The sequence below is a fragment of the Pelecanus crispus genome, chromosome 19 (genome assembly GCF_030463565.1).
Source record: "Pelecanus crispus isolate bPelCri1 chromosome 19, bPelCri1.pri, whole genome shotgun sequence".
In the NCBI taxonomy this organism is placed as follows: domain Eukaryota; kingdom Metazoa; phylum Chordata; class Aves; order Pelecaniformes; family Pelecanidae; genus Pelecanus; species Pelecanus crispus.
This window is the reverse complement of record NC_134661.1, coordinates 4,536,458-4,546,144: the sequence shown is the minus strand read 5'-3', so window position 1 is coordinate 4,546,144 and position 9,687 is coordinate 4,536,458.

Here is a 9,687-nt window from a genome sequence, read left to right as displayed (position 1 = left end):
GATTTATACCTGAAGCACAAAAGCATTTTGATGGGGGCAACACAAGTGTGGAAGAAACACTGAAATCTTGAGGTTTCCCTCCAAGCTGTAAACTACCCAATAGTTTCCCATTTCAATTAAAAATAAAACCCTTGTGGAAAAATTGGGTAAATAACATTTTGGGCAACTCTTCTCCAGTGATTTGCTACAAAAAAACCCCATGAGGTGGGCTCTAGCCAGAGTTAATCTCTGCATCTGCTACTAGTGAGAGACAAATCAGACCCCAAGGCATTGTGCTAAATCACAAGGGTGGCTGCTGCCACGTTTCAGTTAAGTATTTGTATTTCTCCCTCTCTCAGGCTTTCCTTTGAGGGTCAAGAAACCATTTACAGGAGCACAGGGTCTTTTCTGTGCTGGAACTGCCTTTCTTTTCCTCCCTCCCTCTGTTTTAGGAGAGTGGCAATGCCATGAAAAGACCGGATCTTGTTATACTTTATTGCCATTAGGGGCAAAGTAAAAAGAGTGAGACCTATAAACACAAAGATGCCAAGATACAAGGAGACTACATGCTTGAATGCCCAGCCCTGGCTGCTTTGTTCCGTGAGTAATAACCAGTATGTTGGCGGAGGTCATATATATACGTTTGCCACAATGCAGAAAGTGGTGGTGCGAAAAGATACGCTTTATACCAATGGACCATTTCATTTCCTATGGCATAGCATCCCTTTGCCCCTTGCACAAATCATAAATGTCCTTTTTATTCACATTTCTCCTCTGAATTGATACCTCCTGTTCCACTTTTCCTCTCTACTGCAGTAGGTGCTACAGAAATGCTTCTGAGTGATTCACTGCAGAAAATGTTTGGGGGAAGAAAAACAAACATTTATGGCTCTGCGACATGGACCCACTTAGAAACCAACTCACATGGCAAGTAACAAGATTTAACTATAAACTTTGAATTCAGGCCAGACCGGTTGAAGTTTCACTAAATTCAGTTATCCCGGGCTAATTTAGTGCTTTCTGCAGCAGCAGCTCCTAGCAAATCACCTAGAAATCTCATACACTTCAACTCCAGAGCACTCTGCATTCCTCTGAAGCTTGACCTTCCCAGCTGGCCTCACTGCCCTGACCCACAGCAGTAACCCTGGGCCAGGTACTCCTGGGTCAACTGTTCTGAAGCATGAGCCCTAAATTTCCAAGGAAGGCAGTAACTTTGCTTTATGTGAAGCTCATGCTTTGATATAGCTCCTTAAAGCTGCCTCTCTTCTGCTGGAGAACTCAATGAACCCAAACCTGAACACCAAACTTTGGTCTGAATGGCAGAGTCCTCCCAGTCAGGCCAGGAAATCATTTAATATCATCATCATCATCAATTGGAGAGCCAGGGTTCACTACTTTGTGCCTCCAGTTTCAGAGGACTCACTGGCTATTGATCAAAAACCCAAGCAACATGGGAGGATGGTGTCCGTAAAACACCGCACGACCTAGCTGAGTCCTTGCATGCATCCCCAGGACATGGTACCAGTCCAGCAAAGTTTTCCAACAATGCCCTCCCCAACCCCCTGCAGCACACAATGCTCAGCCTTTCTGTGGGGGAACTTGGAAGCAACATGTTTGCCCTAGAGAAATCCTACACTACTGATGAACTGCATGGGGCACGAGGAAAAGACTCCAGCTACACAGGCAGGTCATGAGAGCAAAACCCACTTACTTCAATAGAATAATGAAAGGGGCCAGGTGCTTGAGCTCAGTATTTGTAGAGTTTAAACTTCTGTGCTTACACATCATCTAGGTTTCACATTACTGTCTATAAAAACTGAACAGGAAAGAGTATGCAATACAACGTAAAATAAAGTAAAATAAAATAATAAAATAAAATATCCATCACACCCCCCACCACTATGGTCCAAAGTGAGTTTTCAGCACAAAAACAAAGTCTTTGTCCATCCACATTCCACAACACAAATTTCAATAGATTAAAGCAACAGTGCTCAGATCCAAGACGTTTATAGGCCATCAAGGTGAGACTTTTCATTCAGGCACATAAACTAGGATGTCATTGTAAATGGTTGAGAAGCCTAGCAAAATTTGAATATACATGTCAGTATGTGTGACCAAAGGGATTACCCCAGAATGGCTCACCTGATTAGTTATACAAATGCCTGCCTTTTTCTTTTTTTTTTTTTTTCTTTTAATCCAAGACCATGCACAATGCCAAATGGGAGAATGGAGCAGGGTATGTACTGGAATGTCTGAAGGCTACAGACTTGGGATTTATATTCCATGTTGAATTCATTGTTCTCTCTCCTACCCCTGCTGCCCTCTAAAAAATGCCGCAGCCATGACAGAAATAAATTAGCCTGAGGTACAGGTCACACCTTCAAGGGCAGTAAGCATTCTGGGTAAAATCAATAGAGAAGATGGGAGTCTCTAACAGCTGAAGCAGAAAGAATGACGCATTGATAGCTTTACATATACCCAAACAAAGGCACTTTGGAGAAACCCTAGTCCCTGCTGCCTTGTGAACACAAAGCTCATTTTTTCAACCACCTGAATCCCAACAGCAACACAGAGGCAATTCAGAAAGGCACCCATTTCTTTGGAGAATTTGCATATCGATGCAGAAAATTCTGCTTGTTTGCATCTCTGCCCAGGAAGGAGTTCCAGATGCTGAATTCTGGCCCAGGTTGCAACTCCCACAAATTTCTACAGAGATCAGAATCTGCACTGAACTTCAGCTTAAATTTTGCAGCACTCTCCAGTCTCTCCAGTGGCCGAAACTGATGCCTCAGACAAAAAAAATCCCCTGAACTTCAGTGAACACAGAAATGAGTTCAGGAGGAACCAACAGACACTAATACTATGTGTTGCTTTCATTATTTTCACTTGTGATTTTAAAGCAATGGATAATATATTCAAAATCGCTTACATCCACTGAGAACCTTAAACTCAGGCGTCAGTATTTATGAATCACAGTTTCTCTGAAATGAGGTGATATAAGATTTATAAGGATATGGGATATATGAAGATTCATGCAGAAGTCTAGCGTTCTTTACTAACGCCCCTACAGTGAGTGAGGTATTAACTCTCAGAGTGAGGCACACAACCTGTTCAGACCCTTCATAGGTCCCACGGGGTTCCTACCTGCGTTTTCAGGTTCCTAAAAGCTTTAAAGCCTGATTTAAGCTCCCACAATACTTCTAAAAATAGGACCTAGACTCCTCAGTCCCGCAGGAGTTTTTGAAATTGCCACCCGGGAGGTTTCTCAATAGACAGAGCTAAAAGCTTTTCTCCTCTTCTGTCCCTCCCAGACTTCTCCAGAGACAACTTTGGCCCAAATACAGCAGGATCTAAATCCAAGTGAACCCTGATTTTGTGCAAAGCCAGCAAGAGAATGTCAAATACATAACTTTCCCTTAGCCTCGTTTTTTTGCTTTTTTTAAAACCCACACAACATTAACATGTGTATTGCTCTGATCATTAGACTCACACTTCCACCTATGGTGAATATAGTGCAGTTTTGAACTATATTTGTACTTACATTTGTGGAGTCTGTGAACAATATCGTAAATAGAATTGTTTTCATTTCCACTGCTACCTGTAAAAATAAGTGGAGGAATTCACCATTAATACCAGTGCTGCACTAAAGGATTGTCTTTTGCTTACAGTCACCATCCTATGTTTCAAACACATAGCAATGATGTGGCAATAGCTGCAGCATCTCTCTGCCTTCTAGGAAAAATTACAGTAAAATCAACACCTTGAGGAAAAGTGTTCCTCGGAAATCATCCATGTTTTGCTGCTTCTGCTCTGAAGGCCTTTGCATCTTTGGATGGCTCCTCAAAGCCACCAGTACACAGAGAAGAGATTGCTTCACTTTGGTCAATGGAGAGGAGCAGGCACTACTTAAGCTCTTCAGCAGAGCAGACCCCTGGCTCTTCAGCTGGCTCTGCAGTAATCCTGAGCACTGACGCTGCACGTGTGGCTATGACTGGCTCAGGAACAGACCTCAGTGAGACGTGTCTGAGGAGCCAGGTTGAGCTGTGGTTCCTCCAGAGAGGTGGAGCTGTGAAAACTCCACTGGTGAAAAGGTTAAATGCCTTTTAAAAAAAAAAAAAAAGGCTCATTCTTTGTAGCTACTTTCACACGCTACTCTCAGGGACAGAGAAAGTGGGGAAAGGCCGGCACGTTCAAGATCTTCCCAAGAATGACCAAGATCATCTGCATCAAAACAAACGTTAGAACGGCCTACAGTGACTTGCCCTGCTGTTCCTTGGTTCTTCTCAAGGACAAAAGCACAGGGCGATAACCCACATTACTGCCTGTGATACTCTAAAATACTGCCTGAGGTACCATTATCAGCTTTTGCCCCGCACTTCTATGCTAGACATGAAAAAATACAGTTGCACATTCTGACAGGTAGTGCAAATCTGTGCTTCCTCAAAAGAGATACAATGTCATCTAGCGCAGCTTTCTCTAAAATAAATCATCCCTTATTTGTTTTATATTTCACTGCGCTTAGTGATATGGAAAGTCCTGCCCAGATTTGGAGAACATTCCAATAATCACAAGGGTACACTATCTGAACAGATCACATTTAGCATCTGTAGGTCAAGAATGACCCATTAGAGATACACCCATCTGGGGTCTGTTTGTCTACAGCAGTGCCAGATACCAGCTGGCTTGCTTTTCTGAGTGACTTAGCCAGGGTGTTTCAGACGCATCTTGACATCCTGATACTCAAAATGCTCTGAGCAACCACCTTCTTCAAAAAAGGCCTTAGTAGGATGTCCCTATGTAAGCACTGAAACAAGGAAGCTGCCACAATTAACTGCTCCAGAAACCCAAGACCACTGTGCTTCTGCTCTGCACATCCCGGCACAGGAACAGACTCACAGCAAAGGTAACCTACAGCTCAAGGCGATATGATGTACCCCGTTCTGCACCTCCTGATTTCTCTATTCAAATTTCACCTCTGCCTATTGATTATGACTGGTTTCAGAAGATATGCCTCCATTTCAAAGAGCAAGATCACAGACGGAACTCAGAGAGGAGAGACGCATTCTAAGTTTTTCCCCAAGTTGTTCAAAAATCCAGGATTCAGCACACAAATGAAAGACAGACAGAAAACTATGCTACACACATTTGCAACAGCTTGCTCCACTCTGGAGTTAAATGAAACCATAGAAAGACCTGAGCCTTTCCAAGAACTGTGGAATTCCCCTCCCTTGTTTTAAAAATAAAGAAGGATTTAAATTCAATCAATGAACAGTAGTGTACTTGTCTTGCCTGGGAAGATGAAGGATGAAAATAAAGATGGCAAGAGGCTAAATGGTTTATTGCCCAAAATCTGGCTGGTAGTCATTTAATGGACTTTACTATTATACATCACAGGTAGGGTTGTTAAGATCTGGGGTCCATGGCCTAAGAGGTTTTTTTCCACTTGTAACTTCTGCAAGCCTATAAATTGCAAAATCTCAACACTAGGAGGAAAAATGAAATAATCCAAAAACATTTCCTGTCCCTAATTATATTTTGCACGTGAAGTGGATTCATACAAAGCTACTGGATTTGGATACCTGAAAACGAACAACAGCATGAGGGAGGCCGCGTTGTTTGCCTCTGGATAAGGACAATATTTTGCCTTGCCACTGTCACTAAAAGGATCTAAGCTAAATCTGTGGACCTGAGGTCCAAATGTTAGCGTTCAAAACTCACATCTGGATGTGCAGTTTTGCAGCTTGGGCTTATCACTTCTCTGCAAGTACAAGGCATTTTTCTTCTATAAATATGCAAAGTACCTTACAAAAGACCCTCCGGTCACCCTCCCCATTTCACAGCTGAGGAAATGGAGGTACTGCATGCAAAGAGGGGAGAGACTAGGCGGTGGCCACACCAAGTCTGGGACCATCTGCAGCACAACCCTGACTGCCTCCATAATCCCCTGCAGGTTGCTAAATCAAAGAAGAGGAAAAACGCAAAGAAATTTTCCCAGCCTTCTCTCATCAAAAACTTCCTTGGATCTCAGGGGATAAACGTAAGGAAAGATCAGAGAGCTTCAGCTTTGGTCATTTGCAGATTCCTTCTGCTTGGCCTAGCTGCTCCTTGTCCCTCAATGTGCAACACGGCAGGTAATCCCGGTGGGAATCAGCCAAGAGACCCAGTGTAACCCAGTCAATTCTACTTTTGCTCAACTCTCACCCTTTGCAAAGAAGAGATGCTGAGGTTTTTTTCTGCAGTGTTCAGCTGAGAGTGGTGTGCAGCAGCAGAAGCTATTGTAGTTCGTGAAGATATTATGCACTTCTAACCCTGAAACTAGGAGTATGCATCATGACTAACCTGCTACCCTTTCTTCTTACTGAGATCCTTTGCATAGGAAATCAGCTTCCAGTTTAAAATGAGCAAATAATAAATATATAGCTTTTAAACACCAGGACTTTACATTTGCATGTATAGATATTTCTTCAATTATCTCAAGTTTATAAAATGCATATAATTCAAATATAGAAAGCTGTAGATACTCTTCACACTTACAAAGTGAAATGCTAACTTTTGATAAGCAATAAACCCATTCTGAAGAACAGCGGAGGACAAAATTTAACACCAGAAACTGCCAAATGTTTCTGACCTACTTCAAACAATAATTAACTACAGACAGTTTCTAATTATTTGAGTCCATTTCACTTCTTATTCAGTGGTCATTTTGTTTCTTGACCATTTGGCCTATGTTCAGAAAAATCTCCATTAGGCAGCACAAAGTCTCAGAAATATTTATTCTCCTTCCCCTTTCTAAGGTTGGGAATATTTCAAAAACTCAAGAGATAGGAGTTCTAAATATGTCTTTAAAATCAAAAAGTAGAGAGCACTTAAAAATTTAAAAGCGCAATAGTCTGCGACATTAAAACATGTTACCAAGAAAAATTGCTTTCTCTCAGCCCTCTGCTAACAGTTTTGCAATTCATTTTCCAGAAAGAACTGCACACATATTAAAAGGCAAAACATCTATGCTCAGGCTGGAAATGATCACATGAACAAGCCACAAGATTTGCTTGATAACATACAGAGTTTATTATTCAAGAACGGGTCTCATTTTCAGCTCTAAGGGAGAGGGCGGGGAGAGAAGGGGGAACAGTCTTTTAAAACACACACACTGGAAGCAAAGGATTGCATTTATGGGAACCACTAAAAAGAAGAAAGAAAAGAAAAAGTAAAGAAAACAAACCTCTATGCTACCAGCAACTCAAGTTTTCAAAAACTAAGCTCAGCTCCCACGAATCTTCTCCTAACGTTTTCACTTAAAACAAGTTTACCTTATCAGAGAGGCTAAACAATCAGAAAGCTGCTAAACTTTTCTAGAAGTTCAGCTCTGCTAAAGATGGGAAGGGATACAGGAGAGCAGGAAACAAAAGCATTAGTTAAAAGCCAAAAGCTGCTCGAAAAGTTCCATTTCTCTGCACCCCTCTTACTGACCTAAGAAGTCTTCATCTCACAGGTAGCAAAGTTTGTCTTCCTTCTCCACTGCAAGATTCACACTTGCATGCAGGCACATTGCATCACTGGGAGTGCACTGATCATCAAAAGAATATTGTTTCCAATCTTCGGTGACTAAGGAGGGAGAGAAAAATGCAGTCCAGCCAGGTACTCTTTCTTCGTGAAAAGTAAATCCGGCATTCTGGAATGAGTTCAAACATAGGGCTTGACAGGGAAAGGAGAAAAGCTTTTTCACTGAGCATGCTTAGTCCTGCACTGCCTGCACACTTAATGAACATTACTTCCTTCCCAGTGGTTACTCCTAGTAGAAATCCACACCCCCTACTCTTTCAGAAGTCAGGAATGCAGCTGAAACCAAAGTCCAGAAAACATGCCCGACACCCAGACAAGGCCCCACAGATCAATAAACTCAGGTTGTGACCTGCAGGTCAGTTTGTCAAACAGGACATCAGGGTGAGTTTTTTCTGCACTTGGTATAGTTTGCTTTATGCTTCAGCTAATGCTACTCACTCCCCAGAGAAAATAAAACTGCACTGGCTTTTAAAGAATGATTAAATGCTTCAATAACAGATGGGAATTCTCTTTCGAATCTTGTCTTTCCAAACCTGCTTTAAAGTGAGGAAAGAACGCTGCGTAAAGAAGTTTTTCAGACAAAATTAGGTCATTAGATTCCTGAACAAAAGTTATTTGAATTTGTCATAGGTAAGGAGTATCTGGTGACAATAAAAAAAAAAGGGGGAGGGGGGGGAGCGTCTTTTATTTAGTTAGGGCCTAATCCTGTTCCGTTTGCAATCACATGGAGTTTTGTCATTACCTTCAACGGGAATAGTGCTGGGGTTTTAGATTACAAATGCTTTCAGGCAAGAGCTGCGTCTACTTCAGTGACCTGTACAGGACAGACTGGTTTTGGCACTTCAATTTGCAATTTGCAATATCGCTGTGTCTGAGTGTTCGAACACTGCGCAGCAGAAATCCCCCTCCTCACAAAATTCACAAGAGTCGCTGAAGAAAAGCAATTCTACAAAATTGCATGTGTTATTTTTAAAGCTTTTCATTATATTTCAAGCTTTTCAGTTGCTTTCCGATTTTTCGTTGAGCTTACACTTAGCTCTCACATCTCAGTTCTCCTCCGCAATAGGACTAGAAATTTAGCCTTTTTGTAACGAAGCCTATGCTGGCCCCAACTGCCGTGTCACAGCCTTCGTAAGAACACCAAGTGTCGTAAGAATTACAAGGAAATAACAAAAGCCATAATATTGTCAGAGTAAGGAGCACTAATCAGAATTACAACTGGATGGGCCATTATCACTCTCAGACCTCTAAGATAACGAATATCGCTCTGCATTTTAAAATAGGTTAGAACTCAATCATGACCTCGGTGTCTGAGTAACTCCAGACTTCACAAGGCTGCGGGTCCTGATTTGAACAGGACAGACCATGACAGAGATTAAATCTCTGGATTCCAAATGGCTCAGACGTTTAGAATATACACCCAATTTAGATTGCAGTTTTTAATAGTGCACACTGGGACCGTATTCACATGGATATGTTTCAGAATTACTGTGGGTCCTTTGCTCCTAAGTGCAACAAAGTTGGGGCTTTTTTTATAAATAGTTTAACTGCCCACACATCCCTGCTCTTCCTGGTTTCATTCAAGATCATAAAAGGAAATAGTCCCAAAACTGCTTGACAAAAACAAGCCATGCTGTATTTCCAGTGTACTGAACTTGAAGAGATTTCGGAAATCCCCAAAAGAAAACGTTTCCTGCAGATTTCGAAAAGCAGCCATGTTAGGCTAATTGAACCCCAACACACTAGCCAGAAGACTTTTCCCTTTGATATGTTTCCACTTCACATCCCAAAGCTTTCCTTTGGCCAGGAAAGTCCCTAACAGGGAACCTTCCTAACAGGCAGATAAATTGGAATTTTATCTCTGGACCATCTCTGGACCATCCCTCAGACACTTTTCTTGGCTGTGCCAAGTACTAAATCTATTAGGTGTTCATTGAACCTGAGACATCAAAACCAGGTGGACAGTTCATCTTATTCATGACTAAAAGGAATTATCTTAAAGCTCTGAACTGATGAACCCAAGGCTTAAACACATGTTCACTTAGCAAACAGTTGTGATTTCAGACATCCTTGTCTCCCTCAGTTGTTCATTACCACTCCTGCAGCCCAGCTGGATGAACAGGGCACATGCATGCTTTGACGTGG